Source organism: Rattus norvegicus, chromosome 2, assembly GCF_021556685.1.
Source record: "Rattus norvegicus strain SHRSP/BbbUtx chromosome 2, alternate assembly SHRSP_T2T, whole genome shotgun sequence".
Classification (NCBI taxonomy): Eukaryota; Metazoa; Chordata; class Mammalia; order Rodentia; family Muridae; genus Rattus; species Rattus norvegicus.
Window position 1 is genome coordinate 92,459,424 of NC_141535.1, and position 22,202 is coordinate 92,481,625.

Genomic DNA, 22,202 nt, shown 5'->3' on the forward strand with positions numbered 1-22,202 from the left:
TGAAAGGAACAAGACACCCACAAAGGAAGGCCCTCTTGAGTTTGTGTCATATTGGATTTCTGATGAGGCATGCCACAAAAATGTTCACTGGTAAAGATACAGTACTGAGTGGATGATGCTGGCATCAAAAGAGGGAAGCTCAGAGAAAGGTGTCTGTAGTAAACAAGTGAAAGGTTGCCAGGCAGTTCAGAGAAGCTGCACTGGGAGGGATGCTCAGAGAAGGAAAATGTTGGGGAATCATCCATGATGCTTTCTGGTACATGAATCTTGTTGCTTTTATTTAGTACATCAGTAAATAACAAAGTTCAGCCAAGGAAATTCAGATTCATGAAAGATTCTACGCATGAACTCCTATTTAAAATGAGAGAACAGCAACTGAAGACGGAATGTACACTTGATTGGTAAGTGTTCCGGGTCATGTCTCTCCTAGTTAGGGTTACTATTATAATGAAACACTGTGACCAAAAGCAACTTAGAACTGGGCATTTTGATGTATGCCTTTGACCTGAGTGCTTGGGAGGCAGAGGCAGGTGTCTCGGGGTTCGAGGGCAGCCTGAGCTACAGAGTAACTTCCACTGCATCCAGGGATGCACAGAGAAACCTTGTCTCAAAAAATATAATAAATAAGAATTAATTAATTTTTTTAATTTAGAAAGGCTATGTGATGGCTATTCCTGGTTGTCAAACTGACCACATCTAGAATGAACTATAATCTAGAAATAGAGGGCACATCTGTGATCCAGATCTTGAGCCTGGAAGACAGGTTTCTGACCTGGATCTCAATGTGAAGATCTTGAGGCACAGTGGCCATGAAAATCTTAGGCCCAGGCAAGGTAGTACATGCCTTTAATTCCAGGAGACTGAGGCAAGCAGATCTCTGAGTTCAAGGTCAGCCTGGGACAAAGCAAGTTTTAGATCCAGGTGTGGTGGTACACACATTTCATCACGGCCACTCCTTCTGCTGGAGGTCTACATATGCACACGGAATAAGGAAGACTCACCCACTAACATGCCAGCACATCTCTCGGAATCTACTTCTACAGAAGACCAGATGAAACAACTAGCCTTGTGGAACTGGACAACTACTAGATTCTTGGACTTCCCATTCACAGCTGCCCATTGTTGGGTTAGCTGGACTACAGACTTTAAGTTATTGCAATAAATTCACTTAATATATAGAGACATTCCATAAGTTATGTGACTCTAGCGAACCCTAAGACAGAACTTGGAACCAGGATTGGTTCTAAAAGAGAAGTATAGGATGAAAGTTTGAAGAATCTGGAATCAGTTTAATAATTTGCCAACACTTTCAACTACTGAAATCTCTCCAGATACGCTCTCTCCTGGAAGCTTAGAAAAATATAGAAGGCCTGTGGTAGAAACTATACAAATGTTATCCCCTTTCCGGGATTCCCCTCCAGAAACATGCTAACTCCCCATGCTTCTTTGAGGGTGCTCCCTGACACCCCCCCTCCCACCTACTCCATCTCACCTCCCCACCCTGACATCCCCCTACTCTGGGGAATCCAGCATTCACAGGACGAGGGGCCTCTCCTCCCATTAATGCCCAACAAGGCCATCCTCTGCTACATATGCAGCTGGAGCCACAGTTCCATCCCTGTGTATTCCGGGGATGGTGGTTTAATCCCTGTGAGCTCTGGTGGGTCTGGTTGGTTGATATTATTGTTCTTCTTATGAAGTTGGAAACTCCTTCAGCTCCTTCAGTCCTTTCTCTAACACCTCCATTGGAGACCCAGTTCTCAATTCCACAGTTGGCTGAGAGCATTCACCACTGTATGTCATGCTCTGGCAGAGTCTCTCACGGAACAACTATATCAGTCTGCATGTACTTCTTGACATCTGCAATATTGACTGGCTTTGGTGAGTTTATATCAGATGGATGCCCTGGTGTGGTGGTCTCTGGATGGCCTTCTCTTCAGTCTCTGCTCCACACTTTGTCTCCATATCTCTTCCGGTGAGTATTTTTGTTCCTCCTTATAAGAAGGCCTGAAACATCCACACTTTGGTTTTCCTTCCTCTTGAACTTCTTGTGGTCTGTGAATTGGTTCTTGTGTACTCCGAGCTTTTAGGCTAATATCCATTTGCCAGTGAGTGCATATCATTACTGTTCTTTTGTGATTGGGTTACCTCATTCAGGATGAAATTTTTAAGTTCCATCCATTTGCCTAAGAATTTCATGAAGTCATTGTTTTTAATAGTTGATTAGTACTCCATTGTGTAAATGTACCACATTTTCTGTATCCATTCCCCTGTTGAAGGACATCTGAGTTCTTTCTAGCTTTTGGCTATTATAAGTAAGGATGCTACGGACATAGTGGAACATGTGTCCTTTTCATATGTTGGAGCATCTTTTGGGTATATGCCTAGGAGTGATATAGCTGGGTCCTCAGGTAGTACTAGGTCCAATTTTCTGAGGAACCACCAGACTTATTTCTGAAGTGGTTGTACCAGCTTGCAATACCACCAACATGGCAGAGTATTCCTCTTTCTCTTCATCCTCACCAGCATCTGCTGTCACCTGAGTTTTTGATCTTAGCCATTCTGACTGGTGTCAGGTGGACCACAGGGTTGTTTTGATTTGCATTTCCCTGATGACTAAGGATGTGAGACATTTCTTTAGGTGCTTCTTGCCCATTCGATATTCCTCAGTTGAGAATTCTGTGTTTAGTTCTCCACCTCATTTTTTTAAGTGTTATTTGATCATCTGGCATCTAATTTCTTGAGTTCTTTGTATATATTGGATATTAGTAATTGGATATCAAATGTAGAGCTAGTAAAGATCTTTTCTCAATCTGATGTTTGCAATTATGTCATATTGACAGTGTTTTTGCCTTACAGAAGCTTTGTAATTTTTTGAAGTCACATTTCTTGATTCTTCATTGTTGATCTTAGAACATAACCCATTGCTGTTCTATTCAGGAAGTTTTCCCCTGATCCCAGGTGTTAAAGGCTCTTCCTTACTTTCTCTTCTATTAGTTTCAGTGTATCTGGTTTGATGTGGAGTCCCTTGTCCACTTGGACTTAAGCTTTGTACAGGGCTATAAAAATGGATTGATTTGCATTCTTCTACATACTGACCTCCAGTTGAACCAGCACCATTTGTTGAAAATGCTATTTTTTTCCGTTGGACAGTTTTAGCCCCTTTGTCAAAGATCAAGTGACCATAGGTGTGTGGGTTCATTTCTGGGTCTTCAATTCTATTCCACTGGTCTATCTGCCTGTCTCTGTGCCAATACCATGCAGTTTTTTATCACTATTGCTCTTTGATATTGTTTGAGGTCAGGAAGCTGATTCCCCCAAAAGTTCTTTTATTGTTGAGTATAATTTTTGATATCCTTGATTTTTTGTTATTCCAAGTGAATTTGCAAATTGCTCTTTCTATCTCTATAAAGAATTGAGTTAGAATTTTGATACGATTGCATTGGATCGGTAGATTGCTTTTGGCAAAATGGCCATTTTTACTATATTAATCCTGCCAGTCCATGACCATGGGAGATCTTTCAATCTGAGATCTTCTTCAATTTTTTTCTTCAGAGACTTGAAGTTCTTGTCATACAGATCTTTCACTTGCATAGTTAAAGTCAGACTGAGGTATTTTATATTATTTGGGACTATTGTGAAGGGTTTTATTCCTTTCTCAGCCTGTTTATCCTTTGAGTAGAGAAAGGCCACTGACTTGTTTGAGTTAATTTTATACCCAGCCACTTTGCTAAAGTTGTTTATCAGGCTTAGTAGTTCTCTGATGGAACTTTTGGGGTCATGTAAGTATACTATCATATCATCTGCAAATAGTGATGTTTTGACTTCTTCCTTTCCAATCTGTATCCCTTTGACCTCTTTTTGTTGTCTGATTGCTCTGGCTAGGAATTCGAGTACTATATTGAATAAGTAGTGAGAGAGTGGGCTGCCTTGTCTACTCCATGATTTTAGTGGGATTGCTTCAAGATTTTCTCCATTTAGTTTAATGTTAGTTACTGGTTTGCTGTATATCGCTTTTACTATGTTTAGGTATGGGCCTTGAATTCCTATTCTTTCCAGGACTTTTATCATGAAGGGGTGTTGAGTTTTATCAAATGCTTTCTCAGCATCTAGTGAAATGATCATGTGGGTTTTTTTTCATTGAGTTTGTATACATAGTGGATTATGTTGATGAATTTTCATATATTGAACCATCCCTGCATCCCTGGGATGAAGCCTACTTGATCATGATGAATGATTGTTTTGATGTGTTCTTGGATTCAGCTTGCAAGAATTTTATGGAGTATTTTTGCATTGATATTCATAATGAAAATTGGTCTGAAGTTCTCTCTCTTTGCTGGGTCTTTGTGTGGTTTACTATAAGCATAATTATGGATTCATAGAAGGAACTGGGTAGTGCTCCATCTGTTTTTATTTTGTGGAATAGTTTGGACAGTATTGGTCTGAGGTCTTCTATGGAGGTCTGATAGATAAACCCATCTGGTCCTGGGCTCTTTTTGGTTGGGAGACCTTTAATGACTGCTTCTATTTCGTTAGGAGTTATAGGGTTGTTTAGATGGTTTATCTGTTCCTGATTTGACTTTGGTACCTGGTATTTGACTAGAAAATTTGTCCAGATTTTCCAGTTTTGTTGAATATAGGCTTTTATAGTAGGATCTGATGATTTTTTAATTTTCTCAGATTCTGGTGTTATGTCTTCCTTTTCATTTCTGATTTTGTTAATTTGGATACACTCTCTGTGCTCTCTGATTAGTCTGGCTAAGGGTTTATCCATCTTGTTGATTTTCTCAAAGAACCAACTTCTGGTTTTGTTGATTCTTTGTATAGTCCTTTTTGTTTCTACTTGGTTGATTTCAACCCTGAGATTGATTATTTCCTGCCTTCTATTCCTCTTGGGTGTATTTGTTTCTTTTTGTTCTAGAGCTTTTAGGTGTGCTGTCAAGCTGCTGATGTATGCTCTCTCCTGTTTCTTTTTGCAGGCACTCTGAGCTATGAGGTTTTCCTCTTAGCACAGCTTTCATTGTGTTCCATAAGTTTTGGTATGTTGTAACCTTCATCTTCATTAAATTCTAAGTACTCTTTATTTTCTTTATTTCTTTCTTGACCATGTTATTACTGAGTAGAGTGTTGTTCAACTTCCATGGATATGTGCTCTTTCTGTCATTTTTGTTGTTATTAAAGATCAGTCTTAGTCCTTGATGATCTGATACGTTGCATGGGATTATTTCTATCTTCATATCTGTTGAGGCCTGTTTTGTGACTGATTATATGGTCAGTTTTGGAGAAAGTACCAAGAGGTGCTGAGAAGAAGATACATTCTTTTGTTTTAGGATGAAATGTTCTATAAGTATCTGTTAAGTCCATTTGGTTCATAACTTCTGTTAGTTTCTCTATGTCTCTGTTTAATTTTTGTTTCCATGATCTGTCCATTGATGAGAGTGGGGTGTTGAAATCTCCTACTATTGTGTGAGGTGCAATGTGTGATTTGAGCTTTAGTAAGGTTTCTTTTATGAATGTAGATGCCCTTGCATTTGGAGCATAGGTATTTATGATTCAGAGTTCATCTTGGTAGATTTTTTTCCTTTGATGAATATGAAGTGTCATTTTTTATCTTTTTTGATGATTTTTGGTTGAAAGTTGATTTTATTCAATATTAGAATGGCTACTCCAGTTTGTTTCTTGGGACCATTTGCTTGACAAGTTGTTTTCCAGCTGTTTACTCTGATGTAATGTCTATCTTTGTCCCTGAGGTGTGTTTCCTGAATGCCGCAAATGCTGGGTCCTCTTTATGTATCTAGTCAGTTAGTCTATTGTCTTATTATTGAAGAATTGTGTCCATTGATGCTAAGAGATATTAAGGGATAGTGATTGTTGCTTCCTGTTATTTTTGTTAGAGGTGGAATTATGTTTATGTGTCTCTCTTCTTTTGATTATGTTGCAAGGATATTATTTTCTTGCTTTTTCTAGGGTGTAGTTTCACTCTTTGTGTTAAGAGTTTTCTGTCTATAATCCTTTGTAGGGCTGGATTTGTAGAGAGATATTGTGTAAATTTTATTTTGTCATGGAATATCTTGGTTTCTCAATCTATGTTGAGAGTTTTGCTGGATATAGTAACCTGGGCTGACATTTGTGTTCTCTTAGGGTTTGGATGACATCTGTCCAGAATCTTCAGGATCACAGTTTCTGATGAGAAGTCTGGTGTAATTCTGATAAGTCTGCCTTCATACATTACTTGACCTTTTTCTCTTACTGCTTTTAATATTTTTTCTTTGTTTTGTGCATTTGGTATTTTGATTATTATGTGACAGGAGGAATTCTCTTCTGATCCAATCTATTTGGAGTTCTGTAGGCATCTTGTATGTTTATGGGCATTTCTTTCTTTAGGTTAAGGAAGTTTTCTTCTATAATTTTGTTGAATATATTTACTGGCCCTTTAAGTTGGGAGTCTTCACTCTCTTCTATACCTATTATTCTTAGGTTTGATCTTCTCATTGTGTCCTGTATTTTCTGGATGTTTGGGGTTAGGAGCTTTTTGTGTTTTACATTATCTCTGATGGTTGTGTCAATGTTTTCTATGGTATCTTCTGCCCCTGAGATTCTTCTATCTCTTGATTCTGTTGGTAATGCTTACATCTGTGACTCCTGATCTCTTCCCTAGGTATTCCATCTCCAGGGTTGTCTCCCTTTGTGCTTTCTTTATTGTTTCTATTTCCATTTTTAAATCCTGGATGGTTTTGTTCAATTCCTTCACCTGTTTGGTTATGTTTTCTTGCAATTCTTTAAGGGATTTTTGTGTTTCCTCTTTAAAGGCTTCTATTTGTTTACTTGTGTATCCTGTATTTTTTAAGGGAGTTATTTATGTCCTTCTTAAAGTCCTCCATCATCATCATAAAATGTGATTTTATATCTAAATCTTGCTTTTCCAATGTGTTTGGTTATCCAGTATTTGTTTTGGTGGGAGAACGGGGCTCTGATGATGCCAAGTATTCTTGGTTTCTGTTGCTTAGGCTCCACTTTTTGCCTCTTGCCATCCAGTTGTCTCTGGTGTTAGCTTGTCTTCTGTCTCTGACTGTGGCTTGACCTTCTTGTAGGCCTCTGTGTCAGCACTCCTGTAGACCTGTTTTCTTTCAGCAGAATTTGGGAACAAAGAGCTCTGCTCTCAGGTGTGTAGGTGCTCCTGGCAACTGCCTTTCAGCTCTCAGCATGACAGAAACTGGAAAGGTCCTGACCCTGACTGCTCCTAGGTCCCTATGCCCAGGGGGCACAGATGGCACTAGGCAATTTCCTCTTGGGTTGGGAATGTGGGCAGAGAGTAGTCTCCTCTGACTTTTCAGGAGTGTCCACATTTCTGAGGGTCCAGCTCTCTCCCCAATGGGATTCGGGTACAGAGAGTTGTGTGACTGGTTCAGTACAGTTCACGTCACAGGCTGGACCCAGGAGGTTCCTGCAACTGGCTACTCACACTTCTGTGAGTTCAGCTCTCTCCCCAGTGGGATTTGGGTACAGAGAGCTGTGGGAATGGTGCAACTCCAGGTGCAGGCAGAAACCAAAAGTGTCCTGTCCCAGACTACTCCTGCCTTTGTGTGTCCTGAGACCACCAGGCAGGTTGCTTAGAGCAGAAAAGTTGGTCTGATCTCTGCTTTCAGGTGTGTCAATGCTCCTCAACTTCATAAAATCCTTAGGCAAATGGATGTAACTAGAAAATATCACACTGATTGAGGTAACCCAATCACAAAAGAACACATATGATATGTACTCACTGATAAGTAAATATTATCCCAAAAGCTCGAAATCCCCAAGAATCAATTCACAGACCACATGAAGCTCAAGAAGAAAGAAGACCAAAGTGTAGATGCTGCAGTCCTTCTTAGAAAGGAGAACAAAATACTCATGGGAGGAAATACAGGGACAAAGTGTGGAGCAGAGACTGAAGGAAAGGCCATCCAGAGCCTGCCCTACCTGGGGATCCATCCCATATATAGCCACCAATCCCAGACAATATTGCAGATGCCATGAAAAGCATGGTGACAGGAGCCTGACAGCTATCTACTGAGAGACATATGTAGCATATGTAGCAGAGGATGGCTTGCTGGGCATCCATGGGAGGAGAGGCCCTTGGTCCTTTCAAGGTTCAATATCCCAGTGTAGGGGAATATCAGCGTGTGAAGTTAGGAGGGAGTAGGTGTGGAGGTTGGGAAGCACCCTCATAGAAGCAGGGAAGATAGCAGATTTCTGGAAGGGAAAATGGGAACGGGGATAACATTGGAAATGGAAATAAAAAATATCCAATAAAAGAAAAAATGTCAAAAAAGTGGGAAAGGAAGAAGCAAAAGTATTGCTTTTCACATATGATATGATAGTATAGATGAGTGACCCCAAAATTCTACCAGCTGATGCAAAAACCTTCAGCAAAATAGCTAGATAGAAAAGTAACTCACAAACAAAATAAAACAAAAATAAAATAAAAAAAATCAGTGACCTTCCTATATATAAATTACAAATGTATTGAGGAAGAAATCAGGGAAACACCTTTTACAACAGCCTCAATTAATATGTCTTTGAGAAACTGTAACCAAGCAAGTGAAAAATCTTGTATGATAAAAACCTGTATGATTAAAAGTTCAAGTCTTTGAAGAAATAAATTGAAGAAGATATCAGAAAATAAAAACTCTTCCATGCTCATAGATCAGTAGGAATAAAATAGTAAAAACAGCTATCTTATCAGAAGCAATCTACATATTCACTGAAATCCCATCAGAATTCCAACACAATTATCTACAAATCTTAAAAAAATAATTCTTAACTTCATATGAACACACACACACACACACACACACACACACACACACACACAAAACAGGATAGCTAAAACAGTTCTGAACAATAAAAGAACTTCCATGGGGTATCACCATCCCTGATGTAACAGAGCTATAGTGATTTTAAAATAACACATGTTATTGACATAAAAATACAAACATTGATCAATGGAATTGAATTGAAGACCCAGACATAAATCCACATACTATGGAAATCTGGGATAAAAGGATGCATCTTCAACAGCTGGTGCTGGTCAAACTGGATATCTGCGTGTAGAACAATGCAAATTGATCCATATTTGTCACCCTGCAAAAAACTCAAGTCCAAGTGGATCAAACACCTCAACATAAATACAAATATACTGAACCTGATAGCAGAGAAAGTGAGGAACAGCCTTGAACACATTAGCACACGTGTAAAAACAGAACCCTGATAGTACAGGCACTAAGAGTAACAATTGATTGTTGGGACCTCATGAAACTAAGCTTCTGTAAGGCAAAGGACTGAAAGATCCCCGAAGGGAGACCCTTACTCAAGTCTCGAGAAATCTCGGACCTCAGACACAGAGAGACCATTTTGGATGTAATATGCAAAGGCAAGGTTTATTACATAGACCTATTATGGAGATCTCCGGGCCGACATGTATCCCACGCAGGAGACAGAGGTGTCGACCCCGAGAGGCTGGGAGAAAGGGTATTTAAAGGGAGAAACCACAACCCAAGGGGCCAGGGGTGGTGTCTTTGGAAAATCTCAAGAAGCTTCCCGTTTCTCAAGATTGCTTAACTTTATGGTCCGCTAGTTCCTAGGAGAAGCTTCCTGCTTCTCAAGGTTGTTCTCTAAGATTTTAGTCTAACTTTATGGTCAGCTAGTTCCTGGGAGAAGCTTCCTCTTATTTTTACTAGGTCAGGATCACCTATCTAAGGGCTTTATCTTAAACCCTTTTATCTGGATCCTGGGAGAGCAGGCTCAAGAAATGTGACCCTTTACTTACTTACAGGTAGAGAGCAGGGTCTAGAATTTGAGGTATTTAGGGCTTCTTAGGGGTGGGATAGCATTCCTAAACTTCTGACTTTTTGGCTGTATTTTTTATTCTTTCACCATCAGGGAGATACAAACCACAAAACTGCTTTGAGATTCCATCTTATACCTGCTGAAAGGACCAATAACACACATGACAGCTCATGCTCGTGAGGATGAGAAGCAAGGGGCGCTCTCCTCCATTGTTTTTCTACAGCCACCTTGGAAATTAATATGGCATTTTCTCAGAAAACTGAGAGTGGTAAGTCCAAGCTATACCACTCTTGGGCATGTACTCAAAGGATGTTCTGTCCTAAAACAAGGACACTCGTGCAACTATGTTCATCATGACTTTATTCATAATATTCAGAAACTGCAAATAATCTACATGTCCTTCAACTAAAGGATGAATAAAGAAAAAATGTGTTGTGTTTACACAATGTGATATATTCAATGGTTAAAAGAAACAGACATCATGATATTTTCAGGCAAATGGATGGAAAAAAATCATCTAGCTGCTAAGTAAATGATAACCAAACTGCAATCCACAGACCTAGAGAGATGCGGTAAAGGGGAAGGCTATAGGGGCAAGCATGGTTCTCCCTGGGAAAGAAAAATAAAATAGATTATGTGGGCGACCCAACTTCATGGCAGGTGAGGATGGGAGCAGGAGGAATCAGATTGGGGAGGGGAGTACAGTGGAGGGAGGGATTGATGGAATTGAGGGACTTTGGGGATGGTGTGGAAACTTCTGGGATCTATGACAGTGACCTTAGAGAGGACACTTGGTAATGGAGGATATAGGTATAAACTGGCTAGATTTTGTATCCAGGAAGGTTCCCAGTAGTGTGACTTAGTCACATTCAGTTGAGTTGTTGCCTGAAGATGTCCTGGGGAGATCTCCTAACATCCAGGCTGATGCTAGCACAGAACATCACTCTCTGAAACAGTGCACCCCCACTGCTGAAAACAACTTCTACACATCGGTAGAGCTGGTGCTGGTGGAGCCTTCACACTGACATTTTAATCTCTTTGCATGAGAAGGTGCTCTGTAGGCTAAGGCAAGAGGCACCTGGACACCAACCCAGCCACAAAACTCTCCATCTATAACCTATCCTGTCTGCGAGATGTCCTGGGGCAATGGTGGCACAGAACTGGCCAACCAATGTTTGGTTCAACTCAAGACCCACATCAGGAGATGGAGCCAGTGCTATACATGGATGGACAGGGACCAAAGACTAGATAGTTCAGAGACCTAGGATAGAAGCAAACACAACTGGCAAGAAGAAAAAGAAGAGGAGGAGGATAAGAAGAAGAAGAAAAAGAAGAAGATGAAAAAGGAGAGGAGAAAAAGGGTAAGGAAGAAGAGGAGGGGGTAGAGGAGGAGGAAGAGGGTGAGGAGGGGGAAAAGAAAAACAAGAATAAAAGACAAAAGAAAAGAGAAGAAGAAATAATTCCTAACAATATACTGATATACTCAGATAGGTGATTGTCCAGTTGTTATCAAAGAAACTTCCTCCAACCATATAAAGGATCTCCATCAGTTCCCTCCCCCTTGGAGATGGGGGAACCCCATAGAAGATGGGGAGGAAAGACTGTAGGACTCGGAGTAGATAGAGGACACCAGGAGAACACAGCCCAGTGAATCAAATAATCAAGACTCCTATGAGTCCACAGAGACTGAAGTGGCAAGGATGGGGTCTGCATGGATCTTCACCAATCCTCTGCTGTGGAGAGTTTTTGGGGCTGCTTGGCAGGAATTTGACATTGGGCCAGGACAGGGAAGTAAGTTCACAGAGGAATCTGATTTTAGACTAGAACAAAGAAGTAGGCTTCAGGCAAGAATCTGACTTTGGGCTGGAACAGGAAGTACAGGAAGTACCTGCATCTTGGTCATCCTGATAAGCCCTTCGACACAGAGATCACGGGACTTTGGTTATTGCCTTGCTTGTTCCTTGACTACTAGTGTTTATTGTCTTGCTTGTTCCCTTAACCTAGAACTGACCTTATTACTTGCATTTAATTAAAATGTTATAAAAGCAGACTAGGAAAAAATAAACCCACCTCAGTCTCAGAACTGGCTAGGGCCATGCTTCAATGTTGTCTAATTGTCTTTTTTCTTTTTAACCCTCGCTCCTGTGCTGGGGAACCTGTTGACTGACTGAGCTGGCTTGGTCACTGTGCGTATATGTAATGGCTGTAGCTTGGTGTTTTAGTGGGACTCCTAGCAATGGAAGTGAGTGTATCTCTGCTTTTGCCTGCTTTTGAAACTTTTCCTTTTATTGAATTGCCTTGTCCAGCTTGGATATAAGGGCTTTCACATCCTACACAGACCAATCCATTGGAGCCATGGATTCCTTGACTGTGACTCACTCTTCCCAGGTGGCTATAATTGTATCAAGTTGGCCAACCCTAACAAGAACTCCTACCAAGAACACAGAAACTTATCAATTCCTTATAATAATAGAAGAGTCTCTCCAGACAGGAGCAATTTCCTATCATCCATCATCCTAAAACAGGTTAGACAGGAAGTAGTTCAAGAGCTTAGGGAAAGAAGGCTCATGCATATTTCTGAGGGAAGAATATTCTGGATTGAAGCTGTGTGGGAATTATGGTGTGCTCATATAGTATACATTAGACAACCTCTAGTGAGAGATAGGTAGGAACCAAGATAAAGATAAACAAATAAATGCTCACAAGGATCTGCATAGTTTGAGACCTATTTTTAGGAATTCTCTAATACAAATCCTACCTTTTTCCATGGTGCCTGCTCTCAGCTGGACAGGGGGTAATTTTAAAAGACCTGGCTCATGCATTTTAGGAAGGAACAATATAAGGGAGAGACATTTCTCTTCCTAAAGTCCAGAGAAGAGTTTGTGGGTAAAAGTAGGGAGGGAATAGTCCTGAAAGCAAATACAGAATCAAATGAAGGCAGAAGAAAAGAAAACCTGGAGTTGGTGCACAAAAAGCCAGCACTCACACACCAGAAAGAAATGACTGACATTTTTCCAGTGATCTTCATTTCCTCACCAAGAAATGAATGAACAACCAGACCTAAAATTGTGATACGATACAGATTGTGCTTGTTTGGGCTTGCTGATAGATTTGGATAAGTTATGGTTCCTTGCCCGTGCCAGTCCCAGCTGAGGACTATTGTCTCACTGTAACAGCCAACAGCACTCCAGCTCTTCGATAAGCATCCAAGCTTTAGTTATAAAATGTGAAGTCGCCTTTCCTAAGTAATGTTTCAATGATGCTAAAGAGAAACACACAAGTTTAGAAGGGACAGTATCACTGATGAGTGAAGACTAGACCTAAAACATGTCTTAAAGAAGGGCTTTATAACAAAAAGAAAATAGTTGGTGAGATAGCTATTAGATGAAGATGCTTGTTGGCAAGTTTAACACCCTGAGTTCAAGTCCTGGGACCCACATGGTGGAGGAAGAGAACCAACTCATGCAACTTTTCTTCAAACACAGACAGCACAAGCATGCACAGACACACACACACACACACACACACACACACACAATGAATTTTTAAAATTCTAAAACAGAAAAAATAATGATTTTGTAGAAAAAGGATCTGTAGGTGAAAATAAGCACAACAAAAACATATCTGTGTGTGTTGTGCAAGTTACAGTGTGAACTGTGAGGTTCATGGTGTGTGGTGTTTGGGATGTGGGGTGCTTTGTGTTGTGTCCAGTGTGGATTGTGGTGTAGAGTGTATGGTGTGCAATGTGCTGTATGCAATGTGTGGCATGTGGTATGCAGTATGTGATGTACTGTATGTGATTTTGTGGGATGTGCTTTACAGGATACAGTATTCACAGTTAGTATACAGTGTGTTGTGTGTGTGCTGTTCAGTGTATACTGTGTCTAGTGTCAAGTGAGTAGTACACAGTATGGGGTATGCAGTTTGCAGGTTGTGTGGTGTGCAATGTATTTTGTGAAGTGCATGTTGCATAAAATGTTCAAGTGGTGAACAGTGTGTGGTATACAGTATGTAGTATATATGGCATGCAGTGTGTGCTCTGCAGTGTGATATGTGGGTGTGCACTGAAGGTGTGCATGTGAATTTGGTGGTATGTGGTATATAGTATATGGTTGTGATGTAGGCTAAATGGCATGTCACATGCAGTATAGAGTTCCAGTGTACAATATGCAGTGTATGAAGTGTGTAGTGAGTGTTTTGGATAATGTGGTATGAGTATACAGTGTATGGTGTGTGCTAGATGCACTGCTTATATGTGTATACATAGTTTTTGTAAATACATATGTAAATATATGTGACTGCATATGAATATGTATGTGTGTATATGTTTGTTTGCATGTGTATGCATGTCTACATGTATATGTTTGTGTGTATACATGTACATGTATATATTTGTTTGTTGTGTACTTTGTATGTATGTGTACTCATGAGTATATTTCTGTGTGTATGTGTGTTTATGTGTATACCTATATGCACTATATTAGCATGTGTGAATGTGTATATTTAAGTTTGTATATACATGTATGTTTATGTGGTTTTGCCTATATATTTATCTGTGTACATACATATATATTTCTGTTTGTACATGACTATATTTATGTTCATGTATTTACATGTGTATATTTATTTGTGTGTACATGTATAGATTTATGTGTGTGCACACATATGTTTATTTACATTTGTGTTTATACATGTGTATGTTTATGTGTGTATATGTACATTTCTGTGTTTGTGCATGCATATACATGTATAATTTGATATATGTTGTATATATGTATGTATATATTATATATGTATGTCTATATATGTATGTATACACAAAACACACATGTATACACACATAAACATACACATGCACACACAAACATAAATATACACATGTATACACACAAACTTAAACATTCACATGTACACATTCATGAGTATACACATTCATGGGCATATATATGTATACATGCAAACATAAATATACACATGTAAATGAAAGCATATGTACATATGTAATATAAAAATAGATGCACACATAAACATGCACATGAACACACAAACATAAAAATAGACATGCTCACACAAAACCTAAATATATGCATATACACACATAAACATACACGTATATACACAGAAAAATAGACATGTATTACATACACAAACATATACATTTACATAGACAAACATGCAGATAAATGTACACACAAACATAAACATACACATTTATACACAGAAATATACAGAAGTATACACATAAACATAAATGTGAACATACACAAATGCACACATGGACACATAAGAACATAAATACCCAGAAACATATGCATGTATGTGCATAAACCTAAATATATACATGTGTACAACAATGTAAATACGTCTACACATATATAAACATATATTTGTAACACACACAAAGATAAACATTTATATGTACAGACATAAATGTACATGTGCACAAACATGTATATATACACATATACATACTCATATATGCACACATAAATTTACACACATACAAAATATATACATTTAAGCACACATAAATTCACACATTTACATGCAAACATTAATACACAGCTGTTCAAACATATAATCACACATATGTACACGCACCTAAAACCATACACCTATACTCAATTTTTGGTGGCTCAGCATGCATGACTCTCTACAATACTAAATGAACTAACACTTTGACTTCCTCAATGATCACTGTGAAGGGGATTCTATTCCTAGCTGTTTTTCAGTAGTGACAGTTGGTTAGATGATTGGGTGAATTAATTAACTTACCCACAGAACACATCAAGGGGTGACAGAGCAAAAATAAAACAGGCATCCCAACCGTTGTGCCATGCCCTTGACTGTCAGAGAATAATGAACAAGCTTATTTGGCTAATGTGTTTGGTGAGAGAGGAGCTGGAGATAAAACCGACAAGATGGATTGAAGAGTCTGTATTGCCCTGGCACAGCATTTGTCCTTCACTCTTCAGTGTGGAACTAATGAAAGATCGTGAGGAATTGGCTAGAGCAGGCTTTTTTATTTTTTTCATAAGAATACAGGAGGAATCTGAGTCAGGCCAAAGAGGCTGATTTACTAGCACTGGCTTATTACCTCGGATTTACTTTATAGCCCCTGCACAAGAACTGCATGTAAATGGCAGCTCTAGAAATGGTTGTCCCTAGGGCCTGTGGAGAATGAGGTTAGAGTACCAATACAGAGGAGGGAGAGAGCAGGAAGGTGGGTAGCTATGGACTCTCATGCTCTCAAATGCTTCTCGCTTTAGAGTGGATATTTAAAGCAAGCCTACATAGGGCGTGGGAAGACTGCTGAGATGGGAGAAGGCTATGGTGGGGCTATGGTCAACATTACAGGAAACACACATCGGCCCTTTATTAGTGGGTTCTGCCCCTGTGGGTAGAACCTAAAACTTTAGCTCAAAACAGCAAACAGTGTTCCTAAATCACAACAGCCAAAGGGCAAGTTGATGGTTTCTGAGAGTTTAATCCCAAATATCTTCTTCAAAACTTTCAATCTACTAAGATTTTTGTTTTGAAACTGGGAAAGAAGCATAGTTGACGTCACAAGTATACAACTATGGGTGGGGTTTGACTAGAGCGTGCACTAAGAAAGTTTAGTACCTATTGAATGGCACCATCTTGGGAGTTTGTGAAAACCTAGCTGGAGGAAAAGGCCACCCAGCACTTGCACTTAGGAACTATACCTTCCGCTAGTCTCTTTTGACCTTCCTCTTTCCTTCCTGGCTGCCAAGAGGCGAGCAGCGTCCCTCCACATGGCCTTTTCTCCATGTCTTGCACATCTACCTGTCTGAAAGCAATGGAGCCAGACGGCCATGGATAGAATAAAAAAAAAAAAAAAACCATAAGCTTAAGAAAACCCTTCCTTCTTTAAGTTGTTCTCATGCATATTTGGTCATGGCAAAGAAAAATCTAGCATACTCATGTTTAGCAGAAGGAGGAGCATAAGACTAGCAGTGGGGGCACACACTTTTAATCCCAGCACTCGGGAGGCAGAGGTGAACAGATCTCTATGAGCTCAAGGCCAGCCTCGTCTGCAGAGCTAGTTCCAGTACAGCCAAGGCTACACGAAGAAACCCGGGTGGGGAGGGAGGGCTGTAAGTACTGCAGATTAGTAAGTAGGTAGGTAGATGGACAGACAGACTGACAGATGTCATAACTGAGTATATGCATATATAGACAGGCAGGTAAAATGTTTACTGCATGCTTAGTCAATTTCCCAGTATCTAAAATGTGGGAGTTGCAATTTTGATGGGATTTCAAGAGTTAAAAGCTACATTTGAATTGTGATTTACATGGTTCATGTACCAGTAAATGGGAAAAGGAAAATGACTGAAGGCCCTGGTAATTGTTCCTAACATCTGGGTTTAGACTATTAATAGTTGTTCCTGAGCCTTGAATTGCACAGTATTTTACATTATTAAGCAGTCCAGTGAGAACTGGAATTTGGGACATAGCATTTTACTTAAATAATGAGAGCAAATACTTGATGGGCTGTGCTCCCTTCATAAGCAACAGTGTTTACAGCAGCCTCCACCGTGTGCATGGGATTCTGTTTTGCTTTTTGTTTTGTGTACTTGGATTATATTCGTGTTAGCAGTGTGCTGGTTAGTTTTAAGTCAACTTAAAATAAGCTAGGGTCACTGTAGAGGGAGGAACCCCAACTGAGAAAATGCCTCCGTAAGAGCAGGCTATGAGTGAGCCTGTAAGGGATTTTTTATTAAATGACTGATGGGGGAGGGCCAGGCCATCTGGGTTGGTAGTAGTGGGTTCTAAAAGAAAGCCCTGGGGAGCAAGCCACTAAGCAGCACCCCTCCATGTCCTCTGCATCAGCTCCTGCCTCCAGAGTCCTGCCCTGTTTAAGTTCCTGTCCTGACTTCCTTTGATATGGAAGTGTAAGTCAAATAAATCCTTTCCTCCCCAGATTTCTTTGGCCATAGTGTTTTATCACAGTAATAGTAACCCTGACATATATGGCATAAAAACTAACATTATAGTCCATAAAAATTAAGCTATACCAAATTGTAAATTTAAAAAGTAATTTATTAAAATTTCTGCGAAACTAAATCAAAATAGAAACACTTATTTATCGTATGCTATAAAAAGAACCTCACCTCTCTTCTCTAGGTAATTTATATTTTACTGTAGCATAAATGGAAATTCCAACAAAGAACTTTTCTACTGCTTGTAAAGTGTTTTGAGACAAAAGTTAAGTCTGCATATGTGCTCTAAAAATATTTTCACTTTTAAATCATTTCTCTCAGCATAAAGACAACTAAAGACTTTTTTAACTTGTATTTTTAGACTGTATAATGAGGTCATTATTTTCAGAGAATAATTCCTCTTTCCAATTGCCTGAAAGCACTCCCGTACTAATTTGATTTAGATTGGTGGAAAAAAACAATCATAGTCTCTTTTCAATTAAAAAACATATTTCATTTTCCAATACCTTCATTCTTTTCAATTTTTTCTCAAACTCATTACAAACTGAGCAATTTCAGCAGCACAAAAAAGCTATGGGAAGAAAACAGAACATGTCTTCCTGAGTCACATGATAGAGCACTGCCAAATTATTTTTGTAAGACTCAAGTATACCAATAAATGCAATGGTTGTTGCTATGTGGCTGAATAGAGAAATCAAAATGAAGCTTTAAATGACTGCACACCAAGATATAGCTTGTGAGGGCTACAAAATCAAAATATCTCCTACCGTTGGATATTTTTTATTGAAAGTATAATTTCAGGAGAAATCTAAATTGTCTTATTTTTAAATTTACTAGGCAAGTAAAATGTTGTGGCAGTTTATATTCTAAAGTGAAGAAAAACAAAAACTAATTCAAGTATAATTTTCAATTCTAAGAACTTCGTCTAGCGTGCGTGTGTGTGTGTGTGTGTGTGTGTGTGTGTGTGTGTGTGTGTGTGTGTGTGTATGTGCAGTTATTTCTCTTACTCTTGACCTTTCTAAATATTTAGAAAATCTATCATTATCTATGTTTTATAGGTGAAGGCTCAGAGGCAGAAAGGGAAACGTATTTGCCCAGGACCACAGCACTAGCCATGGGAAGGATAAGAATGTTAGCCCAACTGGAAAAAATTTCCTGAACAAAACACCAATGGCTTATGCTCTAAGATCAAGAATCGACAAATGGGATCTCATAAAACTGCAAAGCTTCTGTAAGGCAAAGGACACTGTGGTTAGGACAAAACGGCAACCAACAGATTGGGAAAAGATCTTTACCAATCCTACAACAGATAGAGGCCTTATATCCAAAATATACAAAGAACTCAAGAAGTTAGACCGCAGGGAAACAAATAACCCTATTAAAAATGGGGTTCAGAGCTAAACAAAGAATTCACAGCTGAGGAATGCCGAATGGCTGAGAAACACCTAAAGAAATGTTCAACATCTTTAGTCATAAGGGAAATGCAAATCAAAACAACCCTGAGATTTCACCTCACACCAGTGAGAATGGCTAAGATCAAAAACTCAGGTGACAGCAGATGCTGGCGAGGATGTGGAGAAAGAGGAACACTCCTCCATTGTTGGTGGGATTGCAGACTGGTAAAACCATTCTGGAAATCAGTCTGGAGGTTCCTCAGAAAATTGGACATTGAACTGCCTGAGGACCCAGCTATACCTCTCTTGGGCATATACCCAAAAGATGCCTCAACATACAAAAGAGACACGTGCTCCACTATGTTCATCGCAGCCTTATTTATAATAGCCAGAACCTGGAAAGAACCCAGATGCCCTTCAACAGAGGAATGGATACAGAAAATGTGGTACATCTACACAATGGAATATTACTCAGCTATCAAAAACAACGAGTTTATGAAATTTGTAGGCAAATGGTTGGAACTGGAAAATATCATCCTGAGTGAGCTAACCCAATCACAGAAAGACATACATGGTATGCACTCATTGATAAGTGGCTATTAGCCCAAATGCTTGAATTACCCTAGATCCCTAGAACAAACGAAACTCAAGACGGATGATCAAAATGTGAATGCTTCACTCCTTCTTTAAATGAGGAAAAAGAATACCCTTGGCTGGGAAGGGAGAAGCAAAGATTAAAACAGAGACTGAAGGAACACCCATTCAGAGCCTGCCCCACATGTGGCCCATACATATACAGCCACCCAATTAGACAAGATGGATGAAGCAAAGAAGTGCAGACCGACAGGAGCCGGATGTAGATCGCTCCTGAGAGACACAGCCAGAATACAGCAAATACAGAGGCGAATGCCAACAGCAAACCACTGAACTGAGAATAGGTCCCCCGTTGAAGGAATCAGAGAAAGAACTGGAAGAGCTTGAAGGGGCTCGAGACCCCATATGTACAACAATGCCAAGCAACCAGAGCTTCCAGGGACTAAGCCACTACCTAAAGACTATACATGGACTGACCGTGGACTCTGACCTCATAGGTAGCAATGAATATCCTAGTAAGAGCACCAGTGGAAGGGGAAGCCCTGGGTCCTGCTAAGACTGAACCCCCAGTGAACTAGTCTATGGGGGGAGGGCGGCAATGGGGGGAGGGTTGGGAGGGGAACACCCATAAGGAAGGGGAGGGGGGAGGGGGATGTTTGCCCGGAAACCGGGAAAAGGAATAACACTCGAAATGTATATAAGAAATACTCAAGTTAATAAAAAAAAAAAAAAAAAAAAAAAAAGAATGTTAGCCCAGCTGTCAATCAAAAACCCTTCCTCACTGAAATGGAAATTCTTTTCCTTCTGTGCCATGGTTGCCTCAGCTCAATCATATTGATGTCGACTCTGGCAAGGATATAGGCAAAACTAAAAGGGGCATTCCTTATAAATGTTTTAGAGGGTATATTTGCAGAACCTATCATAGCTAAAAATGATTCCTCCTAGCAATTCAGATTAGGAACCCATACTCTATAAAGGTTGCTGCTGTTTATTTTAGGCCCCATACAAGGAAGTGGGTTTCGTCTCTGCATTTTCATGCACCCGTGTCATTAGTTATTCTTACTTCTTCCCATCGCCCACAGCTCTCCTTTCAGCCACCTCTTACCCCATCCACTTCCGCATTCTCCTTCAGCTATTCCTATCCTCTGCTTTCTCTTTACACAGCTTTCATTACCCTATTTTCTACTCACTTAAGATTGTTTCTTACCCTATAATGATTCCCTTTCTAGATGTATAACCTGTGTGTGTGTGTGTGTGTGTGCGTGCGCGTGTGCGCGTGTGTGTGTGTGTGCGTGCGTGTGTGCCTTTTCCATTATAAGGACTGTCTCTGCACTCTGACAATTGTTTTGCTATGTAGTAGCCTTTTCGTTTCAAACAATCCTTTTTGTTCGTTCTTGGGATTTTCTGTATTAGGACTCCTGTTCAAATAACCTTGCCTATACTAATATCTTGAAGTATTTTCTGTATGTCTTCTATGAGTGCTAAAATATTCTTGCCGTGCATAATTGTTTCATTGGAGCATGTAAGTCCCACGCTCCACTGCCAAAAAAAGAAGAGAGTCACAGGATGCTGAAGATGTAAGAAGTTGTAGGCAGATAATTTACTCTGGATGAGGCTGCCAATCAGACCACTAGCCGGGCAGATGCTGCCAGGCACAAGGCACACACAGGCACACTTAGGTAAACTCAGGCATACTCTTAGATTAGCACACAGACCACATGATGTAGGCACACAGGCCTACAGAAAGACCCACAGAGACTGTGGAAAAGGTAAAGAAAAAACTTTGGCCTCTGACCTCTGACCTCAAGGCCATGTTTACACAGAACCTACACAAAAGTGTCATTCTGCTAGAAAGAGTTATGTAGCAGATTTTATCACTGCTTACATTTGGGTTCCCTGAACAGCCAGTGTCAGCTATCTTGTGCTGCCTCAGAGACAGACACCACCCTCATCAGATGTCCATCTGGACCCACCCTAGATGCCATATCAACTGTCATCTGAACATAAACAGTCCCTTAGAGACCTCCGTTCCCAACAGGATATTATTCAAGATTGCAACCAAGAGAAGGGAACAACCTGAGGCAATTTCAATATGCTGTGTGTGTCACATCAAAATAAAAGATAGAGAGAGAGGTTATAGAGAAGTCCCTAAGATGTATCTATAAGAGTAAAATCAAACCAGAAAGCTAAAGGTGGCATGATCTCATTTATGTTGCTTTAGTGGAATGTAAATAGTTGATAAATAATGAAGGAATGATAGAAGGCAGCAAGCCTGGAGACGTTCTCTGCTTCCCCACCCATTGTCAAATTAGGCCCTGCAAAAAGATGAGAAGAGAGGGAGGAAGAAAAGAGGAAGAAGGGGAGGAGAGGAGGGAGGGAGGGAAAATGGAGCGGACATTCCTATTTTCCAATGCTAGTTTTA

General features: G+C 39.9%; 1 long non-coding RNA gene across 2 annotated transcripts in view; it reads right to left on the reverse strand.

The window, feature by feature from the left end:
- LOC103691511 (uncharacterized) overlaps window positions 1–22,202 on the reverse strand; it is a 131,590-nt gene that overhangs the window by 101,871 nt on the left and 7,517 nt on the right. The window lies entirely within an intron of this gene.